Genomic DNA, 27,210 nt, shown 5'->3' with positions numbered 1-27,210 from the left:
AATAAATGTGACTTCCATACTCTGAACCTAGCTACCTTAGGGGGTTTTTAGCTGTGGTGTGATACAGAAAAATAAAAATGACAGCAGTGCATTCCATCTAGCATTCCCTTTTCTGATATTTTAGAAGCTCCCAGCTTATCTGGTTGCTCTGTTGTTAGAAAGTCCCTGTGAAAAAAAAAAAAAGAGGTTAGAGTGGGAGAGAGCCAAAGCATAAGAGACTGTTAAAAACTGAGAACAAACTGAGGGTTGATGGGGGGTGGGAGGGAGGGGAGGGTGGGTGATGGGTATTGAGGAGGGCACCTTTTGGGATGAGCACTGGGTGTTGTATGGAAACCAATTTGTCAATAAATTTCATAAAAAAAAAAAAAAAAAAAAAGAAAGTCCCTGTGACAGTGAAAACCTGGTACTGATTGTTGATGGGTCCATCTTCACCACCAGCATGAATCTCTCAAAGGTATATAGATTTCTTTTTTATTTTTGTAGGAACCACACTTACTGGTCCCTAAAATGCATATATTTAACCCATGGCCACTTTGGTGGTTAGATTGGGATATGGTTCATCCTTATCAAGAGTGAATACAAATCCATAATAACCTTCCACTTAAAGATAGGTAACTCTTCTTGGAGAGAAGACTTTGCCTTGGTCCAACACTGATAAAAATGAAAATATGTTCAAAATTGGACCAACCATATGTTTATCTTTCCACTAAACCATATTTTCCTTGCATACACAGCTATCACAAGAGAGGAAGAGAATGGGGAGAAAACTGAAACTTACACCAGCATAGTTGAGCCATCTGATAAGCCCCTCTGTGGAATTCAGTATGAAAAGCATTCCACTGGGACCATCAGAGCGATGACAGGCAAAATTTTTCAAGAGAACAAGCCACTATCCCACTCAAGACCTAACAATTTTAAATTTCTTCCATGGAGTTTCAGGGATCATCCCTCATTCATGAGGAGGTGAATGCGTCTTCACAAAAGGTAAAATCAGGCAAGGATGTAATGAGATGATGGAACAGGAATGCTGGAGGACTGAAGGACAGAGAGCTCCTGGGTACCAAGTGAGAGGACCAATAACTCTCTGGTTCAGAGGATGAAAGCAACGGGTACATCAACAGAGGGTTGTTAGTGTCTCTCCTCAGCAATATGGGAGTGGACACCTGCTAGCCTCCTTCCCTGTGACTCAGGTCCTCAGTTGGGACAATAGCTATAGAAGCTGATTCTTCTTTGGAGGAAATGAGGCAATCATAGGGAAAGAGAAGGCAGAAGAGGGATTAAGAGCAAATGAGAAGGAGATTCCAAGGTTGAAAGTGTGTTGTAAAGCCCTGTGCATAAGGTCTTACATGTAAGGTCTTACATCTTCACTCAGAGGAAGGCTTAGGTTATCATCAGTCATAAATAAGGTGATCGGGTCTGTAGAGTAGCCTCCAAGATCTGTCTCTAGAGAGTTTTTCCTCTATATGTCATTGGTGTGGGTGTAAGATGGTATTATCTGTTAAGCAATTCTCATAAATTTGTTTCCAGATTTATTTTATTATAAGTTTACTTGTTTACTTTTAGAGAGAGTGTGTGTGTGAGTGGGGGGAAGGGTAGAGAGAGAGGAGAGTGAGAATCCCAAGTAGGCTCCATGCTGTCAGCGCAAAGCCCAACACAGGGCTCCATCTCATGAGCTATGAGATCATGACCTGGGCCCAAATCAAGAGTTGGATGCTTAACTGACTGAACCACCCAAGCACCTCTGTTTCCAGATTTCTTGTCCTATTTCTTCTTCCCATTAAAGCATCCCAAAGGATATTCTATGAAACTAACTTTTTGGGGGTTACTCTAGAAAGATTACACAGATATAGGTGATATAGATGAAAGCAGCATCAATTCTTCCTGGATGCCTTTCACCTCTGGGTCTTTAGGATGAGAGGGAAATTTGGACCTCTCTTTGGCTCCTCCCAAACTTCATGTCTTATAGCTCCTTCTCTTAAAAGAGGATAGGTGCATCTTTCCTGGTCCACCAGCCTACTTCGTTTGGTGTTTCACAAACACTTATTGGTCACCAACCATATGCTAAGCACCATGCAAAGTGCTTAAGAGAACAAAGGAGTTTCTCTTAGGAGTTGCCTTGTTTACTTCTTTCATGCATTCACCTCAGATCTCTTTCTGAAAATCAACTTTCTAGTTTACTCTGTTTTCCTCTTTAATAAGTCACCTTCACTAACTTATATTTAACCCTTTTATTGTTATGAGAATTTATGTATACAGAGCTACAGAGATTGCAAGGTCAACAAGCTCTTATAACCTCTTCATGTCTAATATAATACTTCTTAAGCATTCAAGAAGCAAGGAAATCATTGATTATAAAGGGGGTTTGGACATCATGTACACCTTGCTTAGTGCCACAATCCTAACACTATTTTTCTCTATATATAGTTATTATATAACTATAATTATCACAATAGCTATCATATATTCTATGGTTATTATGCTACCAGCAAAACATTTTACATATATTGCTTGGCTGAATTCTTTCAACACTTTAAAGTGGGTAATTTTATCTCCAATTTACAGATTATGAGACTAAGACTCAAGATCATTCTGCTGGTAGAGAGTGAATTCAGTTTTTTAACCCCTGCTTTTCTGAATATAAAGTTCTGGCACTCTCAATTTACCACACTGCACAGAAAATGCGAAGTAGTTATTGTGATTATACATATATAATCACAATGCCACAGAAATAGACTCTTGCAAATATTTTTAGATAATATGGTACTAGTAACTGCAGGTATTTAATAAAGTGATTTTCTCCCTTTTGGGGGCCCTGTTCATGCTAGACTCCCTGCAGCCCCATGAACACATGATAGTTTTTTGTCTGGTTTTAAAACTAGTTTGGTAGGCACTAGATGCCCTGTTACCTTGGATTAATCATCTTTTTTCTCTTCACCTGTTTCCCTACCTGAAAAACTGGGAGGTAAGATGAGCTAGTTGATCCTGAAGTTTTCTCTGGTGAGGCTTTGATGGAGACTGCTTTCCTGGAGACTTCTCAAGCTTAGGGCTTGACCTGTGACCAACAGTGAAGACAACAGTGCCCAGTGGACAAACACTGGTCTGGAAATCAGGCTGGATTTCCATCTTGATTGTGTGACCTTGCTCCAGTCACTCTCAACTCCGGGTCTCAGCTTCCTCATGGGTCAAATGAGAGGAGTTGAGATGATTAAGTGACCTCTCAGGGCCTTCTAACACTGAAGCTCTCATCTTCCTCTCCCACAGATAGTAGACATAGCTGCTTCCTCATACTCCCCAAGCACTTTCAGTCAGCTCTTCAAACCAAGGGCCAAGTGCCCACTGTGAGGTTGTCTGATTGTTCCTGCTTCACTTAAACCATTAACCTCATGATAACATTCTGAGGGGCATCAACTTACAACAAGGACATAAAAATTATGAGCTAGGTTTGTCACTGACTCCATGGCCTTTAACGACCCTGCTATTTCCTTAAGCAGATGGTAAGTAATCTTATGGCTAAAGCTTGGGGAAAGAAATTTTCTGGAAGGTCTTGTGCACAGAAGAAAAGAGCAGTCAAAGCCCACCCCAGCAGTTAACAGGCTGGCATGATAATAAAGTATGGTGGCAAAATGAAACATTAAAACACCCAATAAAAGGCTAAGTGCTTGATCATCATCACTAATGAAAATATATGATTGCCTAATAAAATGCTCCATGTGGCCTCTGGCCATGTATCTGCATTCATTAACACCTGTTACCATTGCCATCTTCTTCCTGGGAAGGGTGACCTTCTATCCCAGATGGCCTGTGGTCTGGAGAATTCGGTGGGGGGAAATTTTTGGCCAGTGGGTCCCAGGAGAAGCCAGCTGTCCTGGGGTCCAGCAACAGCTGCCTGGCTTCTATTTGTGCTTCTTCAGGTAATAAAGAGACAAGGACAGAGGCTGGTAAGTCAGAGCAAAAAACCAGAGGTTCAATATGTCTTATCTATGCCTTGCTGATGGGGGATGTGCCAGCTGGGTTATGAACACAAGGAACAAAACCTGGGGGTGTTGCAGTTCACTTCAGGAAGCTAAACAAGATTCTTGTTGGACACAAAGGAAAGACCTAAATTATGTTGCCCCTTCTTAGCTCTTCTCCTTTGATAAGTATTTCATCATTTGCAGCCTGACATTCAGAATCAAGCCTCACATTAACATGTGGAGACTAACTGCATTCATACAATATTTTATCATTACCAAACTCTGAGACTTGATAAAACTCAGCTGTCAATTCCAACATGTGTGTAATGTCATTTGATCCTAAAATAAGCCTTGTGAGGTTAGCAATATAATTATTCTGAAATTTACTGATGAGATTTAGAGCGGTCAGTTAAATTGCTGAAGGTCTCATAGTTTGTAGATGTCAAAGCTGGATCCCAAATAGTGATCTCATACCCTTTAATCTGGTTTCCTGGCATCATGAAGTGGAACAAGCTCACTGTACCCCAAGTCTACCTTCTCCAAGAGGGTGGTCACCCCACCCAAGCTCAAAGACACATCAAATACTATTACAGAAGTAGAAGTATTGGTGTGATAGTAATGTGGGTCCTAAGAGACCCTGGGCACTCCACATAGGAAGAGAAAAGAGGAAGCTATGCTAAGAGAACAAGACCTCCTACTTCAGAATAGCTTGTGGGTTCTCCAACTGTCTGAACTACTGCATATAAATATTCTTCACTTTGGGCCTTGGAAAATTTTTTACTGTGTTTCCAAACTGGGCTTTCCTTTCTACCTTTGTAAAATGAGAGGATGAGATTAGAGTTCTTTTAGGTTTTGCCTCACCCCTCCATATGTCTACTTTGCAATTATAGAAAGGTTTAGTTTGTACTAATGTGGGGGATCAATATTCAGGCATACTTTAAAGGAGAAAAAAGTGCACATCTATTGCACAACTAATATTTCCCAAACTCTTCATACATCATCTCATTTAATTGTCAAATAACTCTCCAAGGTAAGTATTATTGCTATGATTATATACACTCAGAATTTGAATCTGATACAAGTTAAGAAATGTGCTTGGTCCATCCAGTGGGTTTGAGTTTTATGTTCAGGGTCTATCCAAGGCTTGGGTTCTTCCTATTATATCACACCAGCTCCCAGTGACAGTCCCTCCTTGCATTTCCTTGTCTCTGTCAGAAAGACCCTTGGACCTTAAACCCTATTATCTAGCTTACAATGGCTTTCTTCTCATAACTTTCCTCCCAGTGAAGGCATTTTATTACTGGCTATATTCTCAAATACATTTTTCCTTTCCAGCCACTACAATTTTCACAAGCAGAGGGGCGTTGTTAACTTGAGTTTTCCTCGCTGGACTTGACGTTGGCTGATTGCATTTCACTGACATGCACTCCTCCTGCTGTGTTGCCAAGATAGTCCCCTATCATTTCTGCATCCCAAGCTGGCAGGGTATGTGGCTTTGCAGCATCTTTTTTTCCACTCCAGAAAGAAGAGGATAGAACTGTTTTATGGATAAAATATGAGCTCATATAATGAGAAATTCAGATTATTGCTTTCCTATAAGGAAGAGTAGAAAAACTTACATGAATTATTCCTCCCATCCTCCCTCCATCCTGTCTTTCCCCTTCTCTCTTTATATTTATTGAACATGTCTTATTTGGAAAGAATGGTTCTACAAACATGATAGAAAGGTGTATAAATATTGAAAGATGTTTTAATGGTGCTCCAAAGGTCCATTTTATGGGTTTAGATATGGTATCACTAGCCAGAATGGAGTGACTCAAAATTCCTCTGCAATTTATTGGAAATTTTTGCTTCTGATTGGCCAATTACCAAAGGGAACCTTTAGAATGGGACGTGCACATTACTTAAGACTTGTTGGGAGGAAATGGCCCTAGGTAATGGGGCCAAAGCAAGAGAAACCATGTAGAGGTAAGACTGGGGCTCTGGAGTAGAGAAGAATTTTGGGAAGAGGACTTAGAGAATTCTTGGGGATGTTGAACCTAAAGGCTAAGATGAGTGATGACAGAAAGTGTGTGGTTTCAAAAGAAAAAGCATCCCTTTTCTTAGTGTTTTATAGAACCATCTCAGCCAAGGCCAATGCTGGGCATCTGCAACTAGGAAAATATCAGACCTCATGACTGTGAAGTAATAAAAAATATAGAGAGATTTCATTCATGTTTGGAATTTAAGAAACAAAACAGATGAACATACGGGGGGAAAAGGGGGGCAAATCATAAAACAGACTCTTAACTGCAGAGAACAAACTGAGGGTTGCTGGAGGGGTGGTGGGCAGGGGAATGGGTTAAATGGGTGATGTGCATTAAGGAGTTGTCATGAACACTATGTATTGTATGCAAGTAATGAATCATTAAATTCTACTCCTGAAACTAATATTGTATTATATGTTAACTAACTGGAATTTAAATAAAAAATTGAAACAAAAAAGAAAAGAAAATATATATATTGGTTTATTCCCCCAGTTCTGGACTCAGAGCTACTAAAACCCTTATAATGCTCTAAGTAATAAAAAATACTAGGAGCATCTTTTGTTCTAATATTTGATCTTTGACCCTAGTTCTCAACACAGAGTTCCTAAGTCCTTTAGATTTCCAGGTAGCAGTTCTCTTATTCTAATGAGGTGACTATTGGTGGGCTCCTGGATGAGGACTGGTCACTAGAAAAACCAAGCCATGATTAGAAACTTGGGATTTTCAGCCCAACCCACCATTCTCCAGAGAAGGCAGAGGGCTATAAATGGAGCTAATGTTAAGTCATACCTACATGAGGAAACCTTAATAACATTTCAAAAGTATAAGGTGCAAAGAACTTCCAGATTGGTCAGCACATGGAGGTGCTGAGAGAGTGGTGCACTGGAGAGGCCATGGAAACTCCAAGCCCCTTCCCACATGCCATATCCTATGCATCTCTTCCATCTGAATGTTCATCTATGTTCTTTATCATATTCTTTTATAATAAACTGGTAAACAGTAAGTAAACTGTTTTCTTGAGTTCTGGGAGCTGCTCTAGCAAACTAATCAAACCCAATGAGGGGGTCATAAATCTTCAATGTATAGCCAAGCATAGGTGGCAGCCTAGACTTGTGATTGGCATTTAAGGCATGAAATGTGATCAAACCTAGACTTGTGATTGGCATCTTGTGAGTCAGAGCCCTTAACCTGTGGGATCTGATGTGTCTCCAGATAGATGGTATAAGAATTGAGTTAAATTATAATACACCCAGCTGGAGTCACAGCAAATTTGTTGCTGTGGGGAAGGCCCATGTTCCTGGCTCCAGAAGTGTTGTGAGTGTGGTAGTCATGTGAGAATAAAGGAGAAATCCAGAACTCAATGACCCAACATGGAGTACAGAATGGTGTTTGCAGAAGAAGGTTGTGCATAGTAGGTCACTGTGAAGGCTGCAGAGCCAGGTGTGTTTATTCGCCAAGCTGTTTAACTTTTAGCAAGTGACAAACTCTTTAAGGATTGGTTTCCTCATCTGAAAACTGAGGAAGAAAATTGCCTACTCCATGTGATTATTAAAAGTATTAATTGAAAGGCTGTATTTAAAACACTATGAATCTAGTAATTATTGAGATCACTGTTCAGGTTTCTTTTCTTTTTATGAAAGTCATATCATGGCATTTATAACATTTTCAGGGCTTTTGTTTCTTTTCCTTTTCTCTGAAACTACCTCCAACTTGGGGGGAAGATGGGGGAGGAAATAAATGGAAGGAATTGTGATGAAAACTTTTGAGAATGAGTAGTGAATGGTTAAGAGATACCAAAACACAGGAAGCATATGGTCCTAGAGAAGTAATGTGGTCTAAAGACAGTCTTGGGATCGTTAAGTCCTTTGTGCCTAGGTCTGGGATCCAGTTCACAGAGAATCAGAAACAAGCTGTCAGGATCCAATTTAATCCTGCTAATGGTTTCTAGCAGGCCTAGGACACAGAGAGGCCACATGGCCACCCCTATGAATCAGGTGGTCTTGGCAAGGGAATGGTACTTTTAAGATAATAAGTAGGTGATGGCAGGAGACAGTGGGATGCTTAAGAAGGACAGCCAGAAGTGGCTACTCTAGACAGGGATGGGCTAGGAAAGCTCCATTTAGGCATTCATTCATCAACAAACATTTATTTAGTGCCCACTATGTGAGTCATTGGTTTAAGCACTTTGCTGCTTTTGTGCAAACCTTATCCCTTCTGTCTCAACTGAGAACTAGAGCATAGGGCTTGAGAAAAAAAGGGAAGAAATGGGGAGTTTGCTGGAAGACTGACTGCATACATGCAGGGAATTTTTAGAGGAACATTCTTTCAACCCACATTTATTGAGACCTATTCTGGCTGGACATCATGATAAGCACTGCAAGAAAAACAAGGATGAATAAAACATATTCTCTGACCTTGAGGATCTCACAGTCTAGTAGGTAAGACAAAAAATAAGGAAATAAGAATAACACAAAGTAATATGTTTTGAAATACAGTGGTGGGGAAGGTGATCCAAGAGAAATCATAATTGTCAGGCAACATGTGGGAATCCAGGACTCTGGTGCTTGGCAACTGACAGCCAGGACCAGAGAGCAATGTATGAGATGGAGGCAGACCTTGAGCCTGGTCAGGAAGGCTGGGAATGCAACCAGTAGAATGGGGGTTCAGGGATCACTAAGCAAAGCACCAGGCTTTTATGCAAATTTTGGGTGTCTCATTTTGTTTTATATAGTGAGGTTCAGCCACTTAAACATAGTGTTTAAAAAACCACAAGCCCCAGAAAGATCAAACAACTTAGAATCATTCAGCCAGAAACTGCCAGCACAAAAATGACAACCATCAGTGGTCTTCAGACTGCTCCTCAGGGTGCTTTGTCTTTCAAAGGCAGAACAACATGAGTTATAAACTCACCAGTCTTTGTTTATTCAACAGATCTTCCTATGCCAAATATTGTGCTAGTTTTTAATAAATGTTTACTGTTGTTACTAATAATGGCACCTAAACAAAATTCCTGCATAATGCACGTAGTTTCCCAACCAGTTTTACTGTTCCTTTGAGCTAAACCTCAATGCATTCTGCAGCAACTGGGAGATCAACTGAAATGTGGAGATTTGGGGAGATGGGAGGATTTCCTATCCCTTTGTGTTGAGGAAATTCTCTGGAGACAGAGGAAAGAGCATGAGAGCATTTCTGGCATGGAAGACAAAGTCCACATAGAATTTGGTTAACTGAGACTGAGATCCACTTCTTCTCTTAGTTTTAGAATTGGCCCAGTTGTGTGGAGTGGTTGTATTTTCTTTCTAGGAAACAAAAACATGTTTCCACAGGTACAATTTCTTACTTTAATTCTCTGACAAACTCCATGTAACCAACACTTATTAAAGTGTTGGTTTCAATAATATTCCCCAGGCAAAAGAATTGACTTAATATTTCAATAGCAGTGAAAATGGAATTATCCAGAATTAACAATTAGAAATATACAACACTCCTTACAAAGACATCTTTTCCTAAATTGTCTAGATAATGCATTCATACTATTCCTAGTAATTTTGACAAAGGAAAATATAGAGCCCTGGATGATCCAAATGATTGATCTAAATCTTCTTTTCTACAGAAAGACAAGACTATCTATAAAGTTCTATCTCAGAGCCTGACAGAAAACTCTGCTAACAATTGGTGCTTAATAAATGCTGACTCACTAGGATGGCACTGCTTCCCTACCAAAGTCTGAAAGAAAAGTATTTTTTGCTCAAATAAGGCACCCTACACAGATGTTTCATTCACATGGGACCATTTTAGCAATAAGTCTCACTGAACTTCTACTAAGTTTAAGAAATGATGATGTTCTTAGTTTTTTAGGAGTTTATAAACTACTTGGAAAAACTAGACTTAGAAACATGAAAAGTGAGTACATTTAATAAATTAAATAGTAAAAAAATATATGTTAATCATATAAAGATTATAAGGAAGTAAATGCTATGAAAAAAATCAGGAGGGAGGGGCTGGATTGATATTTTAAATAATGGAAAGAGGAAGTGTCAGGGTAGGCCTCATTTAAAAGGTGTGACAGCTGAGCAAGGACTTGCAAGAAGAGGGAATATTGGCCATGAAAATGTGGCAGACAGTATTCCAGTGAGAAGTAACACTGAGTGAGAAGATAAGGAAGGCTCTGAAAGGAGCCTGGTAAAACTGGATGTAGCCAGGGGACAGCAATAGGACAGGAGGTCCAGCATGAAACTGGAGGTCAGGTTACATAAGGCCCTATAGGCAACTATAAAGACTTTGGCTTTTGCTCTGTGTGAAATGGGAAACCATTGCAAGGTTTAAGCAAAACAAAGACATGAACTTCATAAGGTATTATCTTTATCTTTATCTCTTATCTTTAAGTCATGGTTCCAATCTCCTTAGTGTCCTGGTCACCCTCCCCTGAACACTGTATAGATTATTCATAAGCAACTAACAGTAATTAAAACCTTATAATGTTCCAGGCAGTATGATGAAAATTTTGAATGGGTTATCTTATGAAATATCATAATAGCCCTATAATGGAGGTGTTATTTTATCTTCATTTTACAGATGGGAAGCCTGAGGTCTAGAAAAGTTGAGTAAGTTGTCCAAGGTAAGTGAGTGTCAGAGGTAGAAATCAAATCTAGGCTTTCTGCCTACAGACCCCAAGCTCCTAAACACTACACTATCTATACACACCCCATCCTCAATTAAAAAAAAAAAAAAAAAGAGACAGAGAGACCCTCTGGAATTTGGGTCTAGACTCCATAGCACAAATCCATTTCCTTTCCTGGACCTCAGTTTCCTCACCATCAAATAAGGGGTTTGGACCAGAACCTCCTTAAGAATTAGTTCTGATATACCATAATTTTATTTGTTCGTATAAGTAATTGCATTCTAATAGGGCTATGGTAGTAATAATTGCATTCATTGAATGAATACTACACAGGAAAGGCAGAGGAGGAAATTGTAAATCCTACGTGTACTTAGGATCACCTTGGAAAGATCTCATTTACCCTTCAACATCTTATTTTACACAAACCAGAGATAGTAAATATGTTCTGTAGGATAATGTATGCCACATTTTTAGAATGTTCTTTAAATTAGATATTACCTTAAGCCCACATAGCATTTTTCTTTGATAATAATAACAATAATAATAATAATAATAGTAATAGTAATAGTACTAATAATAACAAATGGGAAGACAGGAAGCGAAATATGCTGACTGGTACAGGGAAAGAGAAATCCAATAATCTCTTTTAACTTTTTGTGCTGAAAGCTTGAGTTAAAATGATTGAGCACACATTAAATAAATTATAAATATAAATATAAATAAATATAAATATAAATAGGTTTGGAAATATGAGAAAATAATCCAGCCATACCAAAAGCAATGGGGTGTTTGGACTAGCTGTGACCACATGGAACAGGCAGACACCTCTAGAGATGATCTGGCTCACTCAGATCAACCTCTGTCATCAGCTAGTTTGAAAAAGTGAGGCAGGATAACAAGACCCTTGAAGCAATGCGGTTTCTCACACTCTTGCTTCTGCTTTGGCCAGACCAGTCTCCCTCTAGCTAGATCACCCTGTCTTACCAAGCAATGAGGCATAGCTATGTACTATGTAGTGTTTAATAATTGCAATGTTTAACCTTCCTTGGTTTTCTGGACTCTGGATCCATCCTTCTGGCTCTTGGTCCTTGCCTGCATCTAGCAATAACAGGTCTCCTGGGCTCCTGCAATAATGGAGTTGGATTCTCTGTCCTAGCTTCTCCCAGATAGACCTGCCCCATTGTTGCCAAACTGACACATGATCTTCTTCACCATAGGTTATCAGCACAGCTGTCTATGTGTTAAACATCCTGCATAGGTTCTGGATTTGAGTTGGATTTGTCTCTATGCTCAAGACATCTGATCCTCCTCACTAGATGGAGGGAAGTGAGGCCATTTGGGAACAATTTCATAGGCACAAAAGCATCTTACCTAAGTCTGAAGTGTGTTTGTATTAAAAGTGGAATCCTGAAAGTTGTGCCCCACAGATGGTGCTCAGATCAGAGATGGGAAACTTATCTCAAATTGAGTCACAGATGTTTCAAGGTTAGATGAAAAATGGGAGGCAAGGCCTGGAGTCAGAAAAATGCTGCTGAAAAAGTAAGAAGTAAAAAAAAAAAAATAGTGGGTGACTTGGAGGTAGTATGGATGAATCTGGAGGCAGAGGACCATTGCTTGCAGCCATTGGCAGGCACTTTCAGCTGGAGAGTTAGGCATAGGCTCATTCATATTTGATGGGCCTTTAGTTCAGTGGCTGAAATCTAGGATTCTGAGTAAAAAATATGAATTTGCATTGCAGCTCTACTAACTTCTACCTATGCTGTGATTGTTCCAGAATTTCTACATTAAAGTGCCCAAGGGGAGCCATCCAGTTGGAATAAAGTCTTGGGAACTTGTCTTGAAACTGCCTTGGCTTGGTACTATAAGTAATATTGAAAGAAATTAAGTGTCTGTATCTAAGGATACCTGAGTGTGGGATGATGGTATAGTATTAGTCAACTATTGTCACAATAATGATACATCACAAACAACCACAAAACTCTAATGGCATATAATAATAAGCTTCTATTTCCATGCTCACTGGTATGCAGGTCAGTAGGGGTAGCTCTCCTTCAGGCTATAGATCTGCTGGTTACTGGAGCTCAGCTCTTCTGTGCAGTGCTTGGCTGAGTCTGGCTCCAAGAGGAGGACTGGGTCCAGGTTTGCTCTGCATGTGTTACAATTTCTTTGAATTAGTAGCTACCTGAGATATATTCTGCTTATGGAGAAATGCATGATCACAAGAGAGTAACCCAACCACACAAGCACATTTCAACCCTTTCTTCGAGTGACATTCATTGGCTCACTGACCAAGCCTCAGGGCCAAGCTAAAAGCCAAATGCATTCCTCCCACTCTGATACCATGAAAGGGGTGGGTGTAGAATGCAACCACCAGAAGTTAAACAATTGAGAAAAAGCCAGCTTTTGGTAGAGTTAGAGTGTATATGTCTCTTAAATTTTGTAAGTTAAGATTTCTCCTCTGTAAATTTAAGCTGATATAACTCAGAAGAAAACAGAAGTCAACTGTGTAGATTCTGAAGCCAGAGATATTAGGTTTAAATCTTGTTACCAGCTTGACTAGCTGTGTATCCCTGAGTGAATTACTTATCTATTTTGTGCTTCCATTTCCTCTTCTGTAAAATGGGAATATGATAGTCAATAATGATAGTACTTCTTTCACAGGATTATTGAGACATTAAATGGGTAAATATCTGTAAAGTACCAAGATTACCATACAACTGGGTAGATGTGGATAGTAAACATCCAACCCTCTAGGAAGCCCTGTCAGCTACCCTCTGGACCTTCACTTAGAACACATTTGCTATCCATCTTGTCTTTTACTCTGGCTTTCCTTCTACCCCATTCAGCTTAATCGTTGCTCTTTAGTCTGTGCTTAGTCATCCCTGACTGTTTCCCTTCCATATTCAGCACGACTTCCAGAACACATTCCTGGTGAGCACTTCTCAAATCTTCATTAAGCCTCCTTCAAGGCTTAACAAGGCTTACAGGGCTATATGGTATGGGAGCAGGTAGTAAGCAAGAGATGGGAGATGACTCCCAAAACTGAGGCAAAGTAGAGAAAGTCTGGAAGTTCAAAGACAATGTGAGGATTATGAGAAAATGACACATAATGAGATAATGAGACATAATGAAAGCTCTATGAACCACTATGAATCTTACTATGACAAAGGTGTTAGAATCAGGTGCTGGGTGGCACCTGGAGCTCTATGAGCTGTTGGAGTCCACAAAGCTTCACTCTTGTGCTTACTGATCTTTGTCTTCATGACCCTGGCCTCTGTCTTTTCCAGTTTCACCAAGTTTGTAAATTAGAGTCTGTGTTTTGCATCTCATGACTCTGTTGCCCAGGAGACCATATCCTCCGAAGAGCCCAGAGTTCATCTTATTTGTGCCTACAGTTCCACTTTCTCCCTTCCTCCCACCCTATCTCCAACCCTTCCCCATGCCTACCACAAACTTTGTGCACAGTAGGATCTCTGTAGTTTCTGAATTAAATATTGCACCAATCTGAAAGAAAGTCACTATTTGGGTTACTGTCAAGGATGATTCAGTGATGCTTATTTCTCCACTCCCTAGAATACCTTCGATATCAAGAGTCACAGAACAAATCCACATACATATCCCAATGCTGACACACACACATGCACACATTTAGAATTTAATCACCCTATTTGTTCTCTAGGTTATCACATTTGGGGCAAAGAAAATGTGAAAAAGAAAAATTGAAGAAAAAAATTCACATTTTACACATTGCATCTAATCCCATTAATTATTTTGTGATGCAATTAAGCATTTCATTTCAGAGCTATTAAAGCTTAAATTATTTATTAATAATTACAGATCATTACCTGATAGTCTTCACTCTGTGGAACAGGTGATGAATAATTTATCAGCTTTGACATGGTTCTCTCCTCACAGCCATCTTGAGATAGTGTCTATATCTGTACATGTCAGCTTGCCAATATATGTGCCTGTTTGTGTGAACCTACTGTTCTTTCTGTTAATAAAGAATGTTCCTGAATTCTGAATGTCATTTAAAACTTCCCACTCTTCAAGTTTGAAAGTATATATTGTAGGTGAGATAGAAATAATGCTAATGTTGTGTAGATAAAAAGGTACATTTTCTTCGTGGCTGAGATAGACTTCAGTTCTAAGAGTAAATTAAAGTTATATTTATTCATTACAGAAGCTTTTCCTTACTCTTCTCCATTTTAGGATCTTTAATTATTATTATTGTGTTATAATTATATACATTATTACCATATTACAGTCATAAGCACAAATTAATGCTTTTGTTTATATAATTTTTAAAGATGAATTTTAATCAAAATTAAAGCAAAACATTAAATTTAAATGTATAAAAGAATTTCATGAAGAAGTAATGTGAGCAACTATTGGCAAATGAATACTGATATTACTTAGAGATAAAGACCAAAGCCTAGTTGTTATTGAGCCTAACAAATCCACTTTAACATCATCTGGAGTAGTTGACCCTATTGTTTTATCTGGAAAGAATTCTAACTGATATCACCAATTACCCACATGGGATATTATTCAAGACATGTAACAAGAACACAGCTATGCAAGAGTGACTTAATCACATGCCACCTATATGGACCTAAGTAAACGATGATCTGTCTTAGGAGTTTAAAGTGGAGGCAATTTCTTCATTCAACAAACAACTTTTTGAGTATCTAACTTATGCCAACATTGTTCTAGATGCTGGAGATAGAGCAGTAACTAGTATGAGGTGAGAGGCGTCAGCAGATTCAAAACAATTCCTAATAGCTTTATAACATGTTTTTTTCCAGTTGATCTTCCTTCATTTCTCTACCTTCTGGTGAAATTCACTAGGAATGAGACAAGCCTTACCATTTTAAACAAAATAGATTTTTGACACAAAAGTCAATCAATTTGCCATGGCACGTTCTCTGACTCAGTTCTGCATAGATTTGCTGTTAGCTCTTCAAGGCAGAGTGTCTCCAATGTTGTAAGTGTGTTGTGTATAGACTCAAGTGGTTAAGATGTGGGTTTGTACACATTCTTCCAGAGCCTGGACAGGAAAGGGAAGGAAGAATTATATTTTCTAAGCATTATAACTTTTTTTAAAACCCTAGCATCTACTGATTTTTCATTCCCAACATTAGGGGCAGGGCAGGGAGAGGGTGGTATCCTGACTATCCTGTGATGTTGTCTGGCCTGCTGCAGGACTATCTCCAGAGATAATTTTTTTTATTTTTGTAAAATATACATGACATAATATTTGTAATTTTGACTATTCATAAGCGTGCAATTCAGTGGCATTAAATGCATCCAGATATTATGTAACCATCACCACTATCTGTATTCAGGAAATTTTCATCATCCCCAACAAAAACTCTGTGCCCATTAACCACAGCCCCCAATTGTCTTATTTCCCCAGCCCATGTTAACCCCTATTCTACTTTCTGTCATTATGAATGTGTTTATCCTATGTACCCAATATAAGTGGAATTAACACAGAAGGAATATTTGTCCTTCTGTGTCTGGCTTATTTTGTTAAACATGTTCTCAGTGTTTATCCATGTTGTAGCATACAAAATGTCATTCCTTTTTCAAAGACTAAATAACATTATTTTATGTTCATGTATCACGTTTTATTTATCCACTTGTCTATTGATGGATACAAGTAGTTTTTACTTTTTGGCTATGCGAATCATGCTGCTGTGCACATTGGTGTATAAATATCTATTTGAGTCCCTACTTTCAAGTGTTCTGTGTTCTTTCTAGATGTGGAGCCTATGTCATATGGTGGTTCTATGTTTAACTTTTTGAGAAAATGTAAAACTTTTTTCCATAGAGGTTGTACCACTTTACATTCCCACCAGGAATGCACAGAGTACCAGTTTCTCCACATCCTGTTATTAGGTGCATAAATGTTATATCTTCTTGCTGTATTGAACCTCTTGTTAATACATAATGCTTTTGTTTTGTTTTGTTTTTGTAAATTTGTTTTATTTAAAGTCTATTTTATCTGATATTAGTATATCCATCCCAGCTCTTTTTGGTTATTATTTGCATGGAGTTTTTGTTTGTTTGTTTTTGGTTATTTTTGTTTTGTTTTGTTCTGCTTTTTGTTCTTTTCTTTTTCCCATCCTTTCAGTTTCAATATATTTGTGTCTTTGGATCTAAAGTGAGTCTCTAATAGATATCATGTAGTTGGATTATATTTTAAAATCCATTCTGCCAATCTTTGTCTTTTGCTTACAGAGATTAATTCGTTTACATTTAAAGTAATTACTGATAAGGAGTGACTACTTCTGACATTCTGCTATTTGTTTTACATAAACTTTAAAGCTTTCTTTGTCCCTTATCTTCTCTATACTGACTTCTTCTGTATTTAGTTGATTTTTTTGTAAACGTGAAATATTTTGATTCTTTTCTCATTTTCTTTTGTGTATATTCCATAGATATTTTCTTTTTGGTTATCATTGAGATTACATTTAACAGTATAAATTAAAACAATTTAATTTTAATTTATAGGAATTTAACTTTAATACCTTACAAAAACTGCAGCTTTTCCCTCTTGCTCTTCTTTTTATTGATGCTATAGATTCCATCTTTTTTTAATAATTTATGTGCTCAATAGTATAGGTTGATAATTATATTTATGCATTTGTCTCTTAAATCATGTAGAAAATGAAAAGTGGAGTCACAAACAAAAATCACAATAACACTAGTTTTATAATTGCCCAAATACTTACTTATACCAGAGATCTTTACTTCTTTATGTGGCTTAAAGTTATTGCCTAGTTTCTTTTTATTTCAATCTGAAGGACTTCTTGTAGAGGACAGGTCAAGGGTTAACATATTTCCTCAGTTTTTTTCTTTAATTCGAATATGTCTTAATTTCTCTTCCATTTTTTAAGAATAATTTTGCCATATATAAAATTCTTGATTGACAGTAATTTTTTGTTTGTTTGTTTGTTTTAGCTCTTGGAATATACCAACCCATTGATTTCTGGCCTGAAAGGTTTCTGATGAGAAGCTGATAATCTTATTAAGGATTACTTATACATAATGAATTACTTCTGTGTTGTTGATTTTAAGATCCTCTCTTTGTTTTTGGATTTGACAGTTTGTCTTGGTGTGGGTCATTATGAGTGTACCCTATCTAGTATTCATTAAACTTCTCAAATTTGGGAAGTTTTCAGTCATTATTTCTTCAAATATTCTTTCCACACCTTTCTCTTCCTCTGGATACTCATAATGTATGTTAATGCTTTTGATAATGTCCCACAGATCCCTTGGGCTCTTCATTTATCTTTATTCATTTTCTTCCTATTCCTCAGACTTAATAATTTCAATTGTTACCTCTAAGTTTGCTGATTCTTTCTCCTACTTGCTCAAATCAGTTATTGAGCCACTCCAAAATATTCTTCATTTCAGTTACTGCATTTTGCTCCAGAATTTCTTTTTGGTTCCTTTTTATAAATTCTTTATTTTTATTGGTATTCTCATTTTGTTTGCACATTGTTTTTCTGTCTTTGTCTAAATCTTTCTTTCGCTTTCTGGGCATCTTTAAGACAGTTATTTAAAAATCTTTATTTAGTGGGTTCAACATCTGGGTTTCCTCAGGTACATTTTCTGTCCATTTATTGCATTTCTTTGAATGAGCCATACTTTCCCATTTCTTTGTAGACCTAGTAAGGTTTCTTGTTGAAAACTTGATATTTTAATTTTATAATGTGGTAATTCTAAAAATTAGATCCTGTTATTTTTGGTTATTGTTGTTGGTTTTTGTTTATTTTGTTTTGTTTTTAATTGTTATAGGAAATCTCTGTAACAGGGATAGCCTGAAGTAAAATACTATAGTCTTCTCAGGCCCTTTCAGAGCACATGTCTTTCTCTGAGCATGTGAAGTGGCTTTCTAAATTCCCCCATACACACAGATTTAAAACAAAAAACAAAAAACAAAAACATCTCCCCCCCCATATACATACAAAACAAGTATATTTCACTGAAATCCCCTGGAAATCACTTGATCTAGTGGGAGTTGAAAAAATGGCAGTCTCTACGTCTGCATCTCAGCAATCAAAAGCAGCCATCCATAATCAGAACATAGAACCTTCACATTTGGAGGACAATATCCTTATTTCCCACCCTGGTTTCAGTGAGCTACATGAGGAATGTAGATTATTGTGCCCACAGTTGCCTGCCATGGGTTGCCACTACAGAGCTAAAAGGTAAATCAACAGATATTAATCACAATTTACCAGCCAAGCTTTCCCTTTGAAGCTTTCAGCATTCAAATAGACTTTATAGTTCCAAAATAGTTACTTTAGACAGTTTTATCAATTCAATTATTGTTTAGGTGGGAAATGGGTTCCTGGTGCTTCCTACTCTGCCATCTTCCCTATTGTTGCTCTTCTTCATATAGATTTTTTTTTTCCAGAAAGAAAAAGACTAGAAAGAGACAAGATAAGCCAGGCAACCTCAGGAAGCTGCTTCTACACTAAGACTACTTCCTCAAGAGACTCTCTCCTGAAGATTGCAAGCAGCAATGGGCTTCTCTGGACATCTGAAACCCCAGTGTCTTGGGTATACCAAACCCACTGAACCAAGCAGAAAGGGGAAAGGACAAATATTGACAGTATATTTAAACAACTTTAAGATATCTATCAAACTACAGTTCTTTGCTGTCTGAAAGTTATTGTGGGGTTATAGACGTGTATAACACAGAAGTCTTACTCATTTAGAGTTTAAAATTTGGATACTATATATTATATATACATATATAATATATAGTATAATATGATATACTATATATATTATAATATATAGTATAAATATAATATACTATATATTATAATATATAGTATACATATAATATATATAGTATTATATTATATATATTATATAATAGTGATATTATAACCATATATAACCATATATAACTATGGTTCTAGATCACTGGGCAGGAGAAATTTTTGAAAGCCTTGGGTAGAAGATTGGCATGCCTAAAATGTGAATTTTAGAAGATTAATATGGAAAAGGGCAGTTTTGAGACAATTATTCCATTGCTATCAATGCTTTTTAAATAGGCTTTTTTTTCTTAATTTATACCATTGGTTATTTCCAAGGATCATGTTTTAGATTTTTCACACACTAGTAATTTTAGAGCTTGAGGGATTATTGAAATTCAATAAAATCTTAGAAAAAAGTAAAATGTTTTCCCTTTGAACTAGATGGACACAGGTGTCCTGGTTGCTGGCTTGTCCTTTTCCATCTGGTATTTCCAAGTTGTGCAATCCAAGATTATGTATCTCCAAAGAATCTAAAAATATGAAGGAAGAAGTGGAAAGTTAGGAATTTTAACAAGGGCAGGAAAAAAATAACTGTTGATAGCCTGGATTGGAGGTGAGCAAACTTTTTTGTAAAGAACATTTTAAGCCTTGTGGGCCATAGAATCTCTCTTCCAGCTACTTAATGCTGACATAGTTTGGAAAGCAGCCCAAACCAATACATAAACAAATGTGCATAGTTGTGTTCCAGTAAAACTTTATTTACAAAAATAGACAGGGGCCAGATTTGGACACTTGACTGTAGTTTGCTTCTCCGTGGCCTATGAAAATGAATTCCAAAGTTAGACTGAGAAACAGGAGTTGAAAATTCCCTAATGAACGTGGACTGATTCTCATCCTCTCTGTGCTCCAGTGTCTGGTGCTCACTGACATGACTAATATTATTAGCCTTCTTCATATGTGCTATCTAGGGGTTCATGACCAATGAAAGGCACCTAAATTCCTTGACAGCCTCAACACTTATTATTTAGTTTTCTTTTTCTTCTCAAATTATTTATTCTGGTTCACTAGAATTTTGAGTAAATTGTCAGCTGTGTGTAACCCATTTTTCTTATCAGTACACCTAAAGGAACCATTTCACTTCTGAACATTGTACAAATTAACAATTACTTTCAGTAACATAAATATATGTCATGTTAGTCTCCCTAGGGCCACATCAATTGAAAGTACAATCATGGAAAATTGGTCACAATGAAGGTATTCTCTGGTTCATAATGTTTTTAGCAAAAAGCTGTGAAAGCAGCCTTATAGTTGTTGCCTTCTATATTGAGGAGACCTTGGACTTGTCTAAAAGTTACCCTTGAGTAGCTATTGTAATCTTCAATTTGGTCATTGGGTCACCTCTTCTTTTGTTTCCTCACTTAACTTCTGGTGATACAGATTTTTGTTTTATTGGAGTCCGTCTGACCATCTCTCTATGACAGCTGGGCTTAAGGCTACAAGGGGCAAATTGGGAAGGTATTATGAGTGGCATCAAAAAGTGCTATTTTTGAAATCTTCCTTCCCTCAAACTTCTACGCTAGTTTTCTGGACCTTGTCATGATAAAGAAAACTCTAAGATCTGCCCAGAGCTACAGCAAAAATGATATACAGAATTGATACATTCAAACAAAAGAAGAGAATTTAATAAAGTGGCTATGTGCAAAGGTGTCACAGAATTAGGGAACCCATGAAGGATATGACAATACTGCTGGACTGGCTACCAGGCTTGGACTTAAGGGTTAAAGGTAGAAAGAGGTTTTGGGGTCCTGGAGAGGGTAGTGCTACAGACAGTGCTTCCAGGCAAGAACTCTGATCTTCCAGAAAGCATGCAACCAACCCATGAAAACCCAACTAGAAAGGAGCTGGAGGCTGACCCTGCTCCCCACCTCCCCACCCCCAGAAAAGCCAGGGACAATAGAGAACATTTTTTCAGTTTATACAGGTAAGTTTCCTAGAGTTCAGGGCTGGGTGGATAAGGACAGGGAGTAGATTTGGGGGGCCAACAGAAATGTCCAATTTACCATATCTCTTTTTTCCCAAAGGATAAGTTATTTTCCTGTCTTTTATACTATCTGCAAGGTTAAGAATTGTCTCCTGCTTTCTGATTTTAGGACTAAATGCTAAGGAATAACAATTGGCCACTTTCTTTCTATTTCCATGAAAAGATTCATTAGAAATGTATTTCAAAGTAGTGGTAACAAGTGGATTCTGAAGTCAGACTGCTTGTGCTCAAATCCTGATTCTACAGCTTTCTAGGTGGATGCTTAAGTAAGTTATTTAAAGTTTTTGTGTCTCAGTTTCCTCATTTACAAATTAAGGATAATAATAGTACTTAACATAAGGTCACTAATAAATCATCAGCTTGGAAAAGTTCCTGGCACATAGTAGGCATTATATACATGGGTTAGCTACCTTTATGTAGACCCTGGTTAACACCACATATTGTTGTTTAGACAGTCACATCATAATAGTAATAAGCACTGGGTCTTGCTCTGGGTACTATGTGTACCACACACTATAATTAATGTGTAGATGTCATGACTGTGATCTTCTGGTTTTAATTCTAGTACTTTCTGACTTGAGATTTTTATGGAATCTTCCAGAGAAACCAAGACACCTGGATCCATTCTAATCTTCTTTGAGTCCTTTCCTTTGCTTCACTTATTGGTCTCAGTTCATGTCCTGTGCTATTTCATGCTTTCCTTGTTTTGGGACTGTTTATGGAGAATTCTATTTTTCCCATCTTCAGTGGCACAAGAACCAAACTCAGCAATACCTGTGATCTTAAAAAAATATTTCCAAAGGAGTTTATAGTTCAATTCCAATCAGCAACCGTACAGATCTGTGCAAAGCTGATGTGTAAATAAATGCATTCCATCTCAATTTGAGTCCTCTGCGATGTTCTGCTTCAGCTTCTAATCACCAACACCAGAGAGTAACTCCACTTTTCTCTCCTCAAAGTGCTTGAAGTGCTGATGCATTAGTTTTCTATTGCCCTATAACAAATTACCTCAAAAGGCAGTAACTTCAAACAATAAACATGTATTATTTGACAGTTTCTGATTGTCAGAAATCTAGGCATGACTTTTTTGGATCTCTTTGCTCCTGATTTCTCACAACCCTGCAGTCAAGGTATTGGTTAGGGCTGTGGTCATATTGAAGCTTGATGGTAGAGGATGCTCTTCCAAGTTTCCTCCCATGGGTGCTGTCAGGTCTCAGGTGTGCTGGCCAAAGATATCAACTCCCGGCCAAAGGGCCTCTCCCTATGGAGAGGCATGGCATCTGTATTCATTCAGAGCAAGTAAGCAAATGAACTAGAGCAGGTGCCCAACATGGAAAATAGTTTTTTTTTGTAACCTAATTTCAGAAATGACAGACATTACCTCTGCTACATTCTATTTTTTTGAAGCAAGTCACTAAGTCCAGCCCACTCTCAGGGACAGGCCTTACTCGAGTTCATGAACACCAGGAGGTGGGGATCACTAGGGACCATCTTAGAGGCTGTCCACCACAATTGGCATAAAGTTATATATATATATATATATAGAGAGAGAGAGAGAGAGAGAGAGAGAGAGATTCCCATGGCTTTTGATGGAAAGCAACCCCTTCCAAGTGAGCTCTACTGGAGAGAGTACCTAACTATTGAAAAATAATTTCTTCATGGTTACCTTCTATTTTGCATTTCACAACGCAAAATAGATTTTCAGCCACCTGCAGTGGACTATCCTACGTGGGGTTCTGCTGTTTAACCATTTCATATTCTCTTATGTGTGGGTTACAGCTATCAATGTTGGTTTCTATCAGTACTGAAAATTTTAACTACTACTACCACTTTAGTTATCACTTCCGCAGACAACTCTGAAAATCTTCCACTATCTCCAGTCTCATCTCAGACCTTACCTCTCAAAGGTCCTGTCATAACCTCAGTGTGGCAAGTCCCAAATAAAACTCTTCAACTCTGAATTCTCCATGTCCTTAATCACTGGCATTATCATTTCCTGATTCATTCCAGTGGGACCCGTAGAAGTGACAGTCATACTGTTTTGTTTGTTTGTTTGTTTGTTTTTGTTTTCCCCTAGCTAAGTAGTCAAATTATATTGATTTGGGAAGCTGAGTAGTCTGGTAGAAATTATATGAGCTTCAGAAACTGGCAAGATTTGGTTAAAATCCTGGATCCACTAATTATTTACTTCAATATTTAAATGTGGGAGGGAGAAGTTGGATAGAGAATATAGTGGTAGAAACAGAAAAGCTTTGAATGCCAAACTTTATAATTTATTTATATAGTAGTAAGTCATTAAAATATTTTTGAGGAAAGAAATAAAATTAGAAAGTAACCTCTGGCATGATTTTCTTTCCTTTCATCCTTTCTTCTTTCTTTTATTTCTTGCTTCCTTCCTCCCTCCATCCTTAGCTCATGTTCTTCCTCCCTACCTTCCTTTCTCCCTCCCTCTCTCCCTTTGTCCCTTCCCTACCTCTTCCTTCCTTGTTTTCTCCCTTCTCCTCCTCACTTACCTTTCTTCCCTCCCACCTCTCTTCTTTTTCCCTTTCTTCCTATTTGTGGAATGGAAAGAGTAAAAGAAAAATCTAAAAGAAATAGCTCCCTCTTGAGTGTCACCACAGCACTGCTTGTTCCTCTGAGCACCTAAACCACCTTCAGGATGTGAACAGGTGGATTGGTCTTATCTACCATAGATTTGGGGCCCTCAAGGGAAATATGGGGTTCTGTTATTAAGTGCTATTGCATTTCCCATGGTATTTACCACAAGGAATTACTCATGATAGATTCTCTATGAATTACTGCTAAATCAGTTGATAAAGGAAGGAAAAAAGGGGAAGGAAAAATCCAGAGGTACTTTGAATTTCTGAAAGTTAGTGTGGTGGTCAGCCTTTAAGATAACCCCTAAAGATCACTTCCTGGTATTCCCACCACTGTGTAAGCCTGAACCCAGTGACTGCCTTCTACTGAATAAAACAGGAAAAGTGATGGTATGTCACATCTGATATAGTGACAAAACAAATGTAGTGTGTTTCTTGGGGATGCTCCCTTGTCCTCTCCCATATTGCTCACCTTAGGGAGAAGCCCCAAGGAGAGGTACTGAGACCTGCCACATGCCCATGACCACATGAATACACTTCGAAGCAGATTCCCAGCATCCATTCAGCCTTAGATGAGCCTGAGGCCTTTGCCAACAGCTTCACTGCAATCTCAGCCTCTTAAGAGATGATGAGCCAGAGGCACCAAACTAAAACACTTTGGATTCCTGACCAGTGGAAACTTGGAGATGACAAATGTTTAAACTGCTAAATTTGGGGGTAATTTGTTACACAGCAATAGATAATTAATACATTCAGCAAAATAAGTTGACGTGCTTTAACTACCACTTATCTTTTTTCCCATTGAGAATTCTCTTACCCTCAACCTCTACATGCTCTAAGTGTTTTACTGGGCCTTTGGGGGTAAGAATTGTGGGTGGGTGAAGAGGGGAGAGGACTTCATGATGAACCCAGGAACCTTCCCAGTAGCCCAAATATGCAGTGAGTGTAGAAAAAGAGTTGACTTTAGTAGCTGGTAGCAAAACTCAACAGTAGCTCACTCAGACCACAATCTCCTCATAGCCCCAAAAACCAAGAGCAATGTGATAGCTGGGAAGTTTGTGGATGTCATAGAGACTGTGTCTTTTGTGATTCCTGTACTCCCTAAGGCTGTTCTCAAAGAACATCTGACCTAATTTTACTTGGAAGCAAGTGTTACCAGTGGAAGTTTTGGTGAAAATTACTTAATGTTCCCTCTCAATAACCACCCTCCCCCCACCCAGCAAAGAACAGCCTATTGGCTGTTCTTTCCTTGAATTGATGTTCTTCTTCAACCTATAAGTTTGTGTCACTAGTGACAGGTGCCATGTCTGTAGCATTCTCAGGCAAGGAATGGGCACCTGGATTGAATGCCTGAGAAATGCCTTTTGATATAAGGAAACAGAACTCAATGTAGACAGAGAAAGCAGACTGCATATTGATAATGTAGAATTCTCACGTCTTCATCTGTCCTAGCTATTTAGTAAAAGCTGGCCCTCCAGGTGATCCATTCCCAGGGGTGGCAGATACACATGCCAACTCCAAGCTCCCTGGTGGGGCTGTCACTCCTATGGGAAATAGTTTGCTCCATTAGCTAATGAAAGTGCCAAAGGGAGATAAACACCCATTAGGTGGGCTTTCCCAGGGCACTGACCTTTCTTGTGGAAGCTGTTTCAGGCTTGCAGGCCTGTGAGGAGGAGAAGGAGGGAACTCAGAGAAAGGCCTGGCTTCTGCAGATGGGGCCCCATGATGACATGCCTCTGTAACTTGGCAAACAGAATTTGATGGTATTTGAATTTGCAAACTAATGATAAGAAATAATTGCTAAATAGCTCAATAACTGACAGGAAATTACCCTTGTTTCTCTATAACAATGCAGCAGGATGATTCAATTAGGGCTACTGTAGTAGATTTAAAAAAATGTTTGTTTACAAGATTCATTTTCAACAAGGACAATAGATGGGAGAGATAGGAGGATTGGGGAAAGGAGGGGCAGGAAGATTTTAACACCCTCCCTGCTTTCAGATGTCTGTTGAGGCAGCAGAGATGGGCAAAGCTGAGCTGCTGGCTGGGTCTCTCTATTGAGGCTGTGCTGGAGAAAGAGGTAGAGAAGAGATGAGCCAGGAAGATAACTTCTGATCAGACTTCTTAATGAGAGTAAGTACGGGTCAGTTGGAAACCCACAAGAACAGTCTCCTGACTTCCATGTCATCTTACCTCTACCCAAGTTGCTTTGAATGCGTGGCTCAGAGCTAGTGGGGAGGGTCCACTGACCCAAAGCACAATGGTATTGACATGGTACCTGGAGCTGAATGGTATCCATTCTCAACATTTGCCCCAACACTTCTTATTCCTGCATCTTTTCCAGGTTCAAGTTCCCTGCTCACCAGAACCAAAGTTTGGTCTTGTGTTTCATTCTCAAGGACCTAGACTTAACTGGGAAAGATTTACAATTTTTACTTTTTCCAAGGATATTTGCAATTTGAAATACAGTTCTTAAACCAAAAGTCTTCTTGAAGTGAAAAGAATGAACCTGTTATGATATAATTACTAAAAGTGGGAGAGAGATGAGTTACTGCAAGATGTCCTGCAAGATTCCCCTTAAAGGTGCATCCTGGGTCACTAGCTTCTCTGCCCCATTGGGCTAAAGAAAAGCAGTGAATCAGGAGTTTGACGAGAAGAGAGAGAATTGTAGAACTCACTTCAAAAGACACCTGTCTGAGTCTGTTCAACATCTCTGAACCTAAGACTCCTTTCTGGTGTGGCAGAAAAGATGCTGGATTCCGAGGGGACAGACTTGAATTCAGACTTCATCTCTTCATTTGTGTGACCTTGAGTATAGAAAGCAACTCTCAGTGACTCAGTTTCCATTTCTGTAAAAGGAGGGTAATTGTGGCAAAGATCCAGGGAGATCTAGTATGTGTGACTGTGCCTAGAACAGAGCCTGATACAGTCAAGGGGCTGTCAATAAAGGACAGAAATGCACTCACCAGATGTGGCTACATGTTCTTAACTTCCCCAGACTTTAGCCCCCAAGTCACCAGTGTAGCAGCAAAAGGGCTTCAGGCATAGAAGGACCAGGGTTTAAATCTCAGCTCAACCTCTGCAACTGAACATCCAAAACATGTGCCCTTATAAGCTAGTCAATTCTCTTTGGGCAAAATTGTTTACATAAATCAGAATTCCCCTCAAAATCTCTATTGATGAGTTAC

This window comes from Lynx canadensis, chromosome B1 (genome assembly GCF_007474595.2).
Source record: "Lynx canadensis isolate LIC74 chromosome B1, mLynCan4.pri.v2, whole genome shotgun sequence".
Lineage (NCBI taxonomy): Eukaryota > Metazoa > Chordata > Mammalia > Carnivora > Felidae > Lynx > Lynx canadensis.
Note: the sequence above shows the minus strand (reverse complement) of the source record.